The sequence below is a fragment of the Eublepharis macularius genome, chromosome 1, assembly GCF_028583425.1.
Source record: "Eublepharis macularius isolate TG4126 chromosome 1, MPM_Emac_v1.0, whole genome shotgun sequence".
NCBI classification, from domain to species: Eukaryota; Metazoa; Chordata; class Lepidosauria; order Squamata; family Eublepharidae; genus Eublepharis; species Eublepharis macularius.
Window position 1 is genome coordinate 86,324,427 of NC_072790.1, and position 14,007 is coordinate 86,338,433.

A 14,007-nucleotide genomic window follows, 5' to 3' on the forward strand; every position below is an offset into this window, starting at 1 on the left:
ATTATGTTTCCTATAGTTCCATCCAGGTATACTCAGTCAAGCCTTTCCCATTTTATTGTCTCATCTCCAGAGAGAGCCATTAATTGGGCTCTCAGCCATGTGCTCAGTGTGTTCTGGAGTCTGGACTCTTCCAAACATCCTCAGATACATCTGAGCCCTCCTCTCTTCTCTCCGTGAAGCTCTGGTCATCTTTGCTGCTTTCTCCATGGAATCTTCCTCTTCAAGACTGCTAACTATACCCCTTCCTGAAACTTATTTTCCATTTCCTCACTTATTTTCTAGTTTTCTCTGTGTGTTTGTGCTATGTGTATTCTGTGCAAGTGCTCTTTTACTGCTTCTTTAATAAAAACTGCTCCTGTTGAACATCTGCCTGTTTTATTAGAGTGTCCTCTAAGGGGAACGATTCTGGTATATATTGGTAGAGATCCTGCTAGTTACCCCCCTTGCTTCATGTCCTTGTATGCTAATTCCCCCAACTTGCAAGGAGACCCCCTTAGGGTAAACTTTAAATCTGATAGATTACAGATACTGCCACACTTACCACCTCCCTTTGGTTGGATGGGAGAAAAGATGCAGAGATTCCGATGCTTACAAAACTTTCAGTGATTTCCAGAACTGCTGTTGGAAGGGAAATTGTGGGTTCTAGGAATTATTTCTAATTGCTATAAGAACATATTTGTACAGTCTCACTATGTAATAGACATTCTGGCATATGAACAAATTTGACCATTTGCCTGTCAATGTCAGTAATGTCTACTCTGACTTGCAGCAACTCTCTGGGGTCTCAGCCTGAGGTTCTTCGCAATGTCTTCTAGATCCTCTCAACTGGAAATGCCAGGGACTGATACTGGGAACTTCTGCATACAAAACAAATGCTCTGCCACTGAGCCCAAAATCCCAAATCTTAAGGAAGTCATGAGAGTTCATTTGTCAAGATAATTAAATTGCAAAAAAGTCCAAGTATGTTCTAATAGGAGTTGGACAGCCCCCCCCCCCCGTTTCCAAAGTCCAGGATCTCTGCAGATATGGGTAAGGGGTGGTGGGGGAGGAGGAGGAGAATTTTTCTTTAAAAAAAAACAGGGAAGGGAAGGATCATTTCCTCTTTAGAAGTTCTGTTCCACTGACGTTCACAAAATTTGATGTAAGATATTTAGATCAAATGTCATGTATTGGAGAGGTATACAAGATGGAATTGTGGGAATCTGATTATCCCTTATTTTTAGTAATACACAACTCCTCACATATAATAGAAAAATGCCACATGACAAGTTGATTGTCTGCATTGGCCTCACACAATACTGTACTTGTGGTCACAATATGTTAAGTCTGTCTGTCAGTATGCAACAGTAAAAGTACTTTGTGATGGCACAGAAAGGTATAGGATGAAGCTAAAATTAAATAATTTGAAATTTTAACCAGTGGCATTAGTAGTGCTTGGTGGCGTGCTTTTTCAATGGCAATTATTCATTTTCTTGACTAGGTTAACGTGGTTGATCATATTTCTTCTATGTATATTTAAAATCCATTTCCTGCAGTGATTTTTTCAGTAATATTTTTTCTCAAATGTCACTGCACTGACCTGTTTACTTGATATGAGTTATGGCTATAATAATAAGGTGTTCTAATTATAGCTTCTTTATGGTAGTGGTAAGGCAAATTTGCAGGCACCCTGTAATTTCCCAGGACGATGGAGGCTGCTAAGTCTTACTAGGCAGGCTTCCAAAACTAGGATCACTTTTTCATAATAAAGCAAAACATTATAAGCGCTTTCTGAAGTGACTTGGAAAAACAGCGGCAAAACACTTCAAGCTTCCTGTAATGATGCTGTTGTACTAAACTGGTGCCTTGCTCCATCTGGCTGATCTAAGCTGACTGACAGGTAGACAAAATTAATCAAGAACTAGTGTTGGTAATCCTTCCTCATGAGGCAAAATTGTGTGGGGTTATTTAAAGCTTCCTCTCCCATGGTAACACACACTTTTCAGTTTGTGGTACTATCTATATCAACAACCTTATCCTACATCTTGAAGGCTTCCTTTCACAATGTGGCTGTGATTTAACAAGTTTGCTCTGTGTGTGCAAGTATAACATCTCTTTGATATTTTTGCTCCACTTCTTATTCTACTTTTCCTCCAAGGACCTCAGGCCGGTATTTTCTCTAAGATAAGTTAGAGACAAGACTAATCTAAATTACCCCATGAGCTTCAGGCCTGAGCAAAGATTTGAACCTGAGTCTTTCAGGCCAAATTCAGCAATCTAGTCACTGTGGCATATTGTCTTCCATTGCTGGCATGGATAGGGAATAATAATCCATACAGCAGAGGATGCCAAATCTCTCGTGGCTCAAACAGAAGACTGGAGATTGGGGGGGGGGGTGTCACTGGCAGGTATGTGCCTTATACATGTCGCACTGTGTGCTCCAGAATATTTCCACATTGCAGCAGGAATGACATAACTCCTGGCGTGACATGGAAGTGATTGGTCATGATGGGGGCCATTCATTAAATGTAGTGTTTCATTGAATTGGCCCCCAAGTGCGACCTGTTGCTTCTGCATTGAGCCAGGGATGATGTTATTCCCAGTGTGATGCCGAAGTGTTCTGGAGTTGGACTATGTGGGAGCACACTCGAGAGTTACCAGCCCTGTTCCCATGCCTTCCCACTCCCTGCTGGCCAGGTGAGGGGACTGGTAACCCTAGATCTCTCCAGGAGACTGGTAGCCCTAGCAGACCATCAACACAGATATGCTATTTTACCACAGTGTACGTATAACCATGTAGTAAACTAACTACTTGCATTGTCCTACAATATATATCATCATATTTAATTCCCAACCTGGCCAAAACAAAGAATACTTAAATCTGGAGACTGGAGCAGTGAATGGATAAGACAGATCATTCTACAAACCTGAAAAATGCCTTAGGCTTGCAGAAAAATCTGAAACCTAGAAAATAATACATTAGGGAGTTAAAACGCCTGAAATGATAAAAGAAACATCTGTTGCTTTAAGAAGCGGATGTCCTTAGAGGCCATTTCTAGGAAACCACAACAGTTTTGCCAGCATTCCAGGCTTGGTTCTGTGAGTAAAATGAAGAGAGAGTGGGCAGAACCCTTTCTAGGGCAGTTGTTGGAGAGGGGAATCAGGCAGCAGTGACTGGGTGACTTGAAACCACACAGGTTCCATGGCTGACCCAGGCCTTGCTGCTTGCTACTGTTCAACAGCAACTACCCTACAAAAGCCAGTGTTGTGTAGTGATTAGACTATACAAACTGGATATTTATTTATTTGCCTTACCTTACAGAACTCAAGGTAACTTTCAATAAAAATAAACACAACAAACATAAAAATACATAAACCACAAATTAGTATCAGAATTTAAAATTTACTAATAAGGAAAAACTAGGCATTCTCTCAGGGTTTGCAAAAGAATGTACAGAGGTCCCAAATAAAATTCAAATTAGAAATAAAGTTTATTAAAGGAAAGTCATTCAAATAATCAATGTGAAAAAAATTAGCAGATCTGGATGAGAAAATGATTCCAAGCACCCAGCGTTCATTCTATCCACTGCAGCAGAGGAGAAAGGAGAAGGGAGTGAGAGATGACAGGCAAGACAGAAAGAGAGAGGTATAACTTCCAATACTTGGGTCCAACAGAAAATTTAATACTGCTGAATGAGGTAGAAATGGATAGGCACTAGGAAATCCAATAAGGGGACAAGCAGGAGCATTTTTCATGCACTGTATGTGGATTTCAGCAGCAATCAAAATACATGAGATATTGAAGCAGGGGGTGGGGAAATCACACTACGGTGGGGAAGCTCTGTCCCCAGTTGTAGGGCAAGCGGGGCACAAAAGATTCCTTTCTATGATTAGAAAGAAAAGAAGGCAAAGACTAGATTTGTTCCAGCTGTACAGGAGAGGCAAAAAGTACAATGATGAGATTTTGGGGGTAGCTGATTGTGGTTAGATCACCTCCAAGTGCCTGTCTTTTGGTAACACATTGTCTTAGCAGCTGTGGGGAATGGCATAAAGTCTACAGGATCCAATTCAGCTTAGAACAGCGGCATGGGGAGAGGAGCGGCTCTTGTCTTTGTAATCTTTATTAACTGGATGTTTGAATTTTTTTGCACAATTTTACATGGATAATATTATTAAATTATAATATTTATATCATTATGGGAACCCAATATGTTACAGATTGATGTATTACATTACAGATCCCTCTAAAGAAGCATTATAGCAAACTGCATAAAGTTTTTTTTACCTTGATAATAAAATACTATTCTTCATTTATACAATTAGTTTTTGCTTGTTTTTATTTTTCTGTAATTGGTGTGGCCCTTTTGTTTTCTTCTGATACTGTCTCAGACTATGGGTCCATCATGGTTAGTATTGTCTGACCTTGTCTACTCAGTATTGTCTGCTCAGACTGGTAGCTGCTTTCCACCATCTCGGGTGGAGGTCTTTCACATCACTTACTGCCTGATCCTTTTAGGTGAATATGCCAGGGATTGAACCAGAGATCTTCAGCATGCTAAGCAGATGTTGTACCACTGAACCACAGCCTCCCCCCAGGGACCATCCATTCAAGACACGGTGGTAGTGGTAGAAATTGCCATCAAGTAATAGCTGATTTTTGGCAACTTTTGCTAGGGTTTTCAAGACAAGATACTAACAATTGCCTGCCTCAGCAACCTTGGTTTTCTTTGGAGGTCTCCCATCCAATTACTAACCAAGGCTGACCCTTCTTAGATTCTAAGATCTGATGAGACAGGGCTTGCCTGGGCTATCCAGGTCAGCATTAGAAATTAGATTTCTAAATGAGTTTTATCTCCTATCATCCTATCCACATGTCTTTGGAAAATGAAAACAAAATGAAAAACCATGAATGTGCAGAATCTCAGTCATGGCTATTGTGACAAGAATTTTTTTCTTTGCATTGCAGACTATGTTCTCCTTTCTCACTGAATACATCCCATTATATCTTAGAAATAAACAATGGAAAATGTCAGGAGATCCAGCTTTTTATATAACTGCAAAAAAAAAAAAAGATTGGATGATGCTGCCTGATAGTTCAGAAGTTTCAGGAAGGTAGCCGTATTTGTCTGCAGTTGAAGAGCAAGATCCTGTCCAATAGCACCTTCTCAAAAGTTAAGAATACTTATGTGCATGCTGGACCTGGTGCAGAACAGAAGGCTGATTCATGTGCAGAACCCTATTTGTATGCGCACATCAAATCCTTGCTGGATTGTGCTTTCCAAGTGTCTGCAGAAAGGCCCATTTGTATCAGCTCTAATAAAAAATGTGATTAATTTAGCCAAGAGGTGTCTAAACAAATTATAGCAGGATGCTCAGTCCTGTGAGATCTATCAGTCCCACTTTCATTATCTTGAGATCCAGTTCATTAGACCAAAATAAACAAAAATCATAACATTATGATTCAGATTTTTAGTCTCTTGAGTTGTTTTTGTGTAATTGCTTGTACCTAATAAATACAGTACAATTATTTTATCAGCTTGGAAGAATAACAACGAATAACATCAATATTACACTCATAACTGTTTTGTGCATTAAAACATATCTTAAAATCAATAACTGGAGTGCATAAAAATGGAACTGATATACAATATAATCTATATAAATGAACTGAAACCCATTACATTAATGTTTATAATGTTTTATACTGTTTTATGTTCCATACTTCCCAAACAGTAAAGATGAGCAGAGGTAGCCTTGCAAGAACAGAGACTTTCATTGTTGACCGGGTGGACATTTTGGTGGCAAGGTAGGAGCAACGATGAGGGGAATGAGGCTGAGGGCAGAATCAGGTGGCAAAATATGCTGGACTCCTACTGATGTTGCCACAGCCCATTCCTCTTTGCCTGCCACTCAGTGTGTGGGGGGAAGAAGCAAAGAATGCTCACCTATATGAGCCCAAACTGGTAACTTTACTGAGTAATTTTTTGCAGAGTTACTCCAGTCAAAGCCCATTGAATTAAACTATTAACACTGTTAGAGTCACTGTTAAAGTGTTATACATTCCACCTAATAATATGTAGATCTCCTAATTTCCATCTGGTAAAGATGTTTGCATACATGTTTTCTCATGTATGATGAAACTACTGCATTTCCCTCAGTGTGCCCGAACATACTGGGAATTCTGCGTAAGTAGAAAAGACTGCCTCCCTTTGTTCTTTGTCCTTAAACTGATACAGACCTCCTTAAATTGGAGAGGGAAAGAAAGGACATTTTGAATCAAGGAAGGCTTTAAAGCTGAAAGAGAACAGATCAGGATTTACAGAAAAGGGTGGGGGAGTGGAATAGTACAACTCATGGGGAACAAAGGGAGAATAAACAAACACCTTTGTCTGGAAATTCCATACAGCGAAGTGTTATACACAGGCCACTAACACAATGAATGTGCAAAATGACTAAAAATGCCTTTTTTGGTGTGTGGATTCAACTCATCCTATGCATCCTGTTCAAAATATATTGAAAGAAAGAAAGAAAGAAAGAAAGAAAGAAAGAAAGAAAGAAAGAAAGAAAGAAAGAAAGAAAGAAAGACTTGTGCAAGTAATTTGGACCTACAGTAATGGACAGAGGTGTGAAATATCCATGAAAGTGCTCATGTATAGTGCAAAGTCCATCAAAAGGCAGTGAAAAGAAGCAAATTGTACCATTGGCATCTACCAGTCTCTACCAATCTTTCCATTGGCCCAAGTGGTAATCAGTCCCTGGCTCTGATCTGTATAACCCAGAGTCACATATAAGTCACATTAACATGCTCATTTATCATTTCTGATATGACATTCATATTATGGCTAATAACTTCAGGTCCTGCAGCTTGTGTTCCAACAGTGCCTGGCAGGTGTCTTTCTGTTCCCACGTGCACCTTGATTTTCTTCCTACATCAAGAATGTGCTGTACTTCCATCACTAAATGTTGTGGAAGTCTGTAAAACAAGCTGGCATGCCTTAGAGGCACATTCACATGCCTTGGGCCCCCTGCTCCACTGCTAGGTGCTCATTCTCTTTCATATTTGGACCACTGGAAAGCAGGGCTGTTCCAACATCCATTGTACCCAAAAAAAGGCTTAAAGGATGGATAGGATGCAACATTCTGTCATGAAGTGTCACAACATAAGTTTCATGACTAGAGATGGGCACGAACCGCTTTACAAACTTCAAAACCCCACGAAATTGGCGATTGCGCGATCGCGATCCAGCTGTTCATGATCGTCCATGGCCAACGAACCAGCATTCGGGAGAGGCCTGGTTTGGTGCGTTCGGCCACAGTTCAGGAAGCCAGACACTCAGGCGCCAGCAATCAATTCCCCTGACAATGGAGCCGGGGGAATGCCTGAACTCTGTCTGTGTTCCTTCTGTCACCCTGGAAACCCGAATGGAAGCTCAGCTTACCTTGATCGGCAGGTCTTCCTTCCAACCATGGAGCTGCAAAGTGCTTACAAGTTGGGAGAAGACACCCAGGGGAGGGAGGGGGAAGGGGGTATTCTGTAGCCATGGGCACTCCAATCTCATCCCTGTAAACCCTGATAGGCAGCTCTGACAGCCAAACACAAACCTCCTGCGTTGCTCAATGGGACCTGTGCTTATAAATAGCCGTGGGCTCCCAGACTGGGTTTCACTTTCAGCGAGCAGTGGAGTGGGACAGAGCTCTTGCTTGCCACTTGCTAGCCTTTGGAGAGAGAGACTGAGAGTATAATTCAGCTTGGATTTTTGTGGGAGTTTCCTGGGGGCCTTGGATTGGAGAGGGTATAACTCCAAGATCCCTTTTGCAATCTTGTCCAAACTTGGTTGATGGCTGTAGGAGAGCCTGCAAAAGACTCCCCGGGAATATGGGCTCTCTAAGTGCCATGGGGGCCGTTCCGTGCCCCACGAACCGCAAACCGGTTCGGCAAAGGAAAATGTTCATTGCGGTTCACTACCTTGGGATCATCGGCAGCACCAAACCGTGAACTGCTGGTTCATTAATTTTTTTTGGTTCGTGCCCATGTCTAAAGCTGGAATTTTCCTCATAGGTTGTAACTAGTAACAGATTTTGCCAAGGAAGTCACATCTTGATAGAAGTAGCATGTTGCTTGAATTAATCAAGTCATCTGAAACAGTTCACTCTAATGGTGGCTTTGCATAAAATTGCCCTTTGCTTGTAGTACAGTTTGATCTGGATTGCATGTGTCAAGCCAGTACATCTTGCAATGCACTGTTAGGAGCCACTAGGCCAGAACTGGAGATCTTTGAATTTGTACTTTGCTGCTCCATCTGCTGCAAGCCAAGAATATTCATGGGCTTTGATGTCCTTTCAAGCTCCAGTACAAAACCACCTAGAGGGCAGTTCATTGGTACTTTTTCAGATCAGTTTTGGATTTTGCCTGGCTCTGCTGGGCCTGCTAGATTGAGTTTTCTGCTCATTGACTGTTCTTTGGCCACTGATTTGCTAGATTTTTCTTCAGTCTGGTCTGAGATATCAAGTCTGTTCTTCCTTCCTGTCAACTCCCTCAAGCTGCTTAAGGCCTAGTATCACAACACTCCCCAACCCAATAATATCCTCCCACCACTTTTTTGTGTCTATGTTTATACAACAAAATCTAGGATGTTGTCAAGAACATGGCAGTCACAATCAGTACATGTTTTGTGACTAGAGTTGCCAGGCTGAGACTGGCAATTGATAGGAGGGGTGTGTGTGATGTTGGCATCATCTGTATGTCACTTCCAGGGAAAACCCAACAGTGATATGAAGTAGCTCTAGGAATTTCCAGAAACTCTGTGATTTCCACCTGAAGCTACCCTACATCACTGAGTTCTCCCTGGAAGTGACATAGCAATGCTGCTGATGTTGCTTTGTCCTCCCCCCCCCATTGTTTGAACTAGTGGAGGGCAAAGATGGCTGCCAGCAGGAGATCTGCCAGAACCTGGTAGCTGTATTTGTGACCTGTAGGTTTTGGGGTTCCAAATTACCTAATCTTTTTTCTGATATAGCACTAAAAAGCTGCCATTTTTAAAAAAAAAATATAGCCTGTGGTTGAACCTCTGTGCGTGCAGTGTGCTGCTATTACTAGTACACATCTGGTCTGCTTCTCCTAGAATGCAGACCTGCAAAACTTTTATCCCACCAGGTTAGAAACAGACATCTAACCCTGTACTGTAACATACCAGGGAATGTCAGTGGTCTGCCTGTGGGTCTGATGGAGGCATCCCTGTCTCAAACATTCTTAGATCTCTTATAATGGGAAGTCTGATCAAGATGGGTAGCCATGTTTGTATGTAGCAGTAGAAAAGAGCAAGCATTCAGTAGCACTTGTAAGACTAACAGTATTTGTGGTACGGTATGAGCTTTCATAAGCAACCGCCACAGCAGACAGAGTGGGGGGATGCTGGGGCCTGGGGGAGCCACAGACAGGCAAGAAGGCAGACCGCAGACACCAGTAGACCCCAGAGCAGCCGCAGACAAGCCCCAGACCTCTTCCCAGGCGCAAGACTCTGAAGGGCAAAACACCCATCCAAACAAACAAGTAGACAGGCAGGAAATCCCCCCGTCCAGGCACAGCCCTGCAAGCCCCATCCTCCAAGTAGGGAATAAGGAAAAAGGTAGATGCTGGAGCTGGGGAGAGATACCTAGGAGCCTCCTCAGTTGGCCCAGATGAGAAACAGTCAGCCCAGGAGAAGAAGAGTGGAGATCAGAGCAGGGAGGGACACCTAGCCTCCCAGCTGGCCAAGATCAGGAACAAACAGCCCAGGAGAGGAAGGGAGGAGAGCAGAGCAGAGCAGGAAGCCCTATATAAGCAAGCTCAGTAGGGAACCGGGGGGAGGGGAGAGTTGAGGAGTGTATATAGAGAGAAGTGAGCATGTGGTGTTGAGAGTGAGGAGGTGGCGGTGGCGGCGGCGGCGGCGGCGGCAGCAGCGGCAGCAGCAGCAGCAGCGGCAGCAGCGGCAGCAGGGGCAGCAGCAGCAGCGAAGGAGGAGGCAGCGGAGGCGGCGGAGGCTGCTGTGTATGGAAGAGAGTTAGAAAGAAGGCAGCAGGCAGTCAAGGTGAAGGAGTGGACGAGAGGGTGCATGGGTGATGTATACCACCCCTCCAGCCACGAACCCAACACAAGCGACAAGCCTCAAGGCAGCCTCCCCAAAGCACCCACCAGGCATGAGAATGCCTTGTGTGGTTGCACCCCAGCCGAGGCAAGGAAAGGCCACTTACATAAAGCCCCAGCAAGACGCCAAGGGGCCAAGTGCAGCTGTGTCCCAGCCAAGGCAGGGCAAGTCTGCTTACCTGAATCCCATGACAAGCAGCAGGGCACCAGGTGTAGCTGCACTTGGACAGGGGCCTGACAGTCATATTCCTTTCTTCCTTCCACTGGTCTGGTGAATTTCTTCCTCTTAATCTGTTACCGGAAGTGGTCTCCTTGCAATAAATATGATTTGCGGAGGGAATTAGCAAGCAAGGAAGATGGCTATTCGAGAGGCGGTAACTGGGATCTATCACCGGTGTATACCAAGTCCTTTCCGAAATAGCAAATGAGGCTGGTTCTTAAGGTCAAACAATAACTTTTATTAAAGAACAAGATGGTGTGCACATACACTCACAATTACAGGGTAAAAATAATCATAGACAAGCACAGAGACCTAGGAAGTTTAGCCAGAAATTGGGGATAGAGAGAGAGGGAGTAAATATAACTACATATCCTGGAGAGGGGGGGTCCAGTTCACGGACAAGAGGGTAGCTTCGAACGCCAGCATCCTTAGCCAAGGGAGCAAGAGGCTTGGGCAAACTTCAAGGGAACAACGCTTATGGATCCAGAAGTGTGAATGATTTGAATGGGGCCAGAGCTCTACCTTTATAGGTAAAATGTGCCCTGAGGTAGAAGAGCCCACCTAGCCATTAGAACAAAGGCTCCAATGGTTAGTTCCTGGGTTAAACGAAAAAGAGAGCACACAGTCTCAAGGAAGTTAATAACAACACATATACAATGTATTAATAAATCTTGATCAGCATACAATATATATTACAGTCCCAATTTATCTTAAACCCAAATGGGTGGTAGTCGAACAGTCCAGAATCCAAGACTGAAGAGAAGGCGAATGCCCCGTGCGACAAGGCGACTTCCGGGGGTTGGCGTTCGTGGTATGCTGCGAGTTGCAGACGGCAGTGGGGCAAACCACTGAAGAGAGCAGCGCCGCGTTCACTGATATTGACGGACATTGACGGATATTGACGGCGGGACGGGCTTGCCTACTCTTCTGTCATTGGAGGTTAATTTGTTGGAGTCAAGCATGGGTAACTAATGGCCTGAGGAAGAAATTAAGTTTGAAACGAGCCAATAACAAAAAGAGGCCAGTGAAGCTCGTTGCCGCCATAAGCAGTGTCCGTCAATATCAGTGAACGCGGTGCTGCTCTCTTCAGCGGTTTGCTCCGCTGCCGTCTGCAACTCGCAGCATACCACGAACGCCAACCCCCCAGAAGTCGCTCTGTCGCACGGGGCATTCGCCTGCTCTTCAGTCTTGGATTCTGGACTGTTCAGAATCAAACCCATTTGGGTTTAAGATAAATTGGGACTGTAATATATATTGTATGCTGATCAAGATTTATTAATACATTGTATATGCGTTGTTAACTTCCTTGAGACTGTGTGCTCTCTTTTTCGTTTGGTCACTTTCAGGAAGTTTTCCCCTGGTTGTTGTTGTTGCTAGTTCCTGGGTTAGACAAATGGCATGAGTACTTTGATTAGCAGCTGTTGGGGTATGTGAATACAAATGTAAAACTGGTTCTAGCACTGCACAAAAAGGACAGTTTGCTGATGAAGTCCACCAGAGCTAAGTTAAGTACTTTTAGGGAGGGACTGTTCTCTCCCAGGAACAACTGTCTATACTTATGAATGTCATTTGATTAGCTCCTCAATCAAGGACGGGAGATCTCATCACGGAAGGAGAGAAAGGAATGTGCTAAGTGGGGATGATTCTGAATGTGCTAAGTGGGGATGACTTGTTTCACTGGGCACCGGTGGGGCTGGAGAAATAGTAAATCAAATTGCTTCTCAATCACTCCATGCATGCCATGTTCTCCAGGGCAGGATTCAGCAACTGCTGGAGGTCCTCTGGTAGCCACACAGTAGCCATTTTAACTCCAGAGGCCTGAACATTTTTAATATTACAAGCAGCCATATATAAAACTGCTATTAAAATGCCGGAGGCTGGGCCAACTGCTTACAACTTGGGTCTTGCCACTGTAAGCAGTATCCTTCATATGAATTCATACGCATAACTATTTGTGGGGCGAAGCTAATTTACAGTCAAGCTGAGGGGAAATAGGTACTTGATATTTGATAAATTGTAGGCCATCGTTGTTGAAGAAAATAGGACATGCAGTCCAATTCTATGCATCTCTATTCAGAAGTAAGTCTTATTTAATTCATTGGATCTTAGTCCCAAGCATGCAATATTACAACATAAATAAACTTTAAATGTTTTTATTTAAAAAAATCACTTCTCTATTCGAGATGACTTACACCAATAAAACCTTACAATAAAATCAAAGAAAACCAAATATAAAAAACAATCAAATTCCAATCAATAAAATGTTGTGAACCATAATGCCAACCACAGAACATATTCAATTGCAGTTCCAGGGGCCCCAACTCCCACCCAAATTCTTCTATTGTCTGCTTGTGAGGCGAGTTAACATCTTGCTTCCCTTTAAAAGGATTAATGTGCAAAGTAATGGGCTCAGGTTTTGTTTTTGTTTTTTTAATGTGTCATCAGTTAAGGGTCTTGGCCTAGCTAGCTTCTTATCAACTCAAGGTCTAAGCAGTTGGTTTCTCATAAGAACATCTCATCAGAGTTGGGAGGAAGGACACCTGGAATATTCTTTGGAAGGCATGTTTGGATTGGTGGTTGCTATCACCTGTCCTCGGGGGTTAGGAATTATAATCGTAGTATCGATTCAGAGAAAGGAGGTGACTGCAATTTTATAGGCAGGCCTGAATCTATGCTGGAAAAATTTTCAGCTATACATCATGCTATACTGAGGTCTGCTTTTGAATGTAAGTTGGTATCATTTGGTGGCTATTGGAAACTGTTAAGTAGTAAAAGCTAGCTTTGTTTTGCTTTCTGTGTGACTTTTGATATTTGTTGGTTGTAGTCTTATTACTGTGTTTAATAAATTATATAAAATATGTATTTTTTTAAATCACTGGTCTGGTTGTTTGTGCGCTCATACCCTGGGGGAACTCATGGGTTAGCCTGTGTGTAGTTCCTTGACACTGCTAAACAAAGAAAAGGCTGAATGAACATTTATAGTAAAGGTGTTCTATTGTTTTGGTGCCACTAATAAAAAAAATACACTAGCATCATACTTCTGATGGGGCATAAAAGTCCATATATTAATGTATCTTAGTACCTTCAATAATAAGAGCAACTATAATGTTTATAGTTGTATAATGATTAGCCACACCTGGATGCTAAATCAACATTACAGTTCAAATCCCCACTCAGCCATGAAATGCACTGGGCCAGTCTCTCTATCTTTAATCCTACCCTACCCTGCATGGTAGTGTTGTGACATTAAAGAAGAAAACCACTCTGAATTACTTGGACGATAGGAAATGAGCCATAGTTACATAAGATCAGCATTAGGGATCTGTTTGAAATCTGTTCCATGATAGCTGAGAATAGTGCTTTCCACTCTTTAGTTAGAGGCTAGAAGGGTCTGCGAAGCTTCTCCTTATTTGAATTTTAGATCATTAGCAAAAGCTTATCTACAGTCATTTGGTTACCGGTGATTCTTCCTGTGTTCTATTTCAGCTTTTGTGTCATTTCATGTGGCTTTTCAAAGGTATTTTTGATGGTGATTTTCTTACATTATAAATAGCTCTGGGCTTTTTTAAAGTAAAGGAACAGTTACTAAATATTGGAATTATTAAATATGTATTTCCAGAATTAGTTTGAGGATCAAAATGAGAGGAAAAAAGCAAATACACAAAATTTCAAGTATTCTAATTTT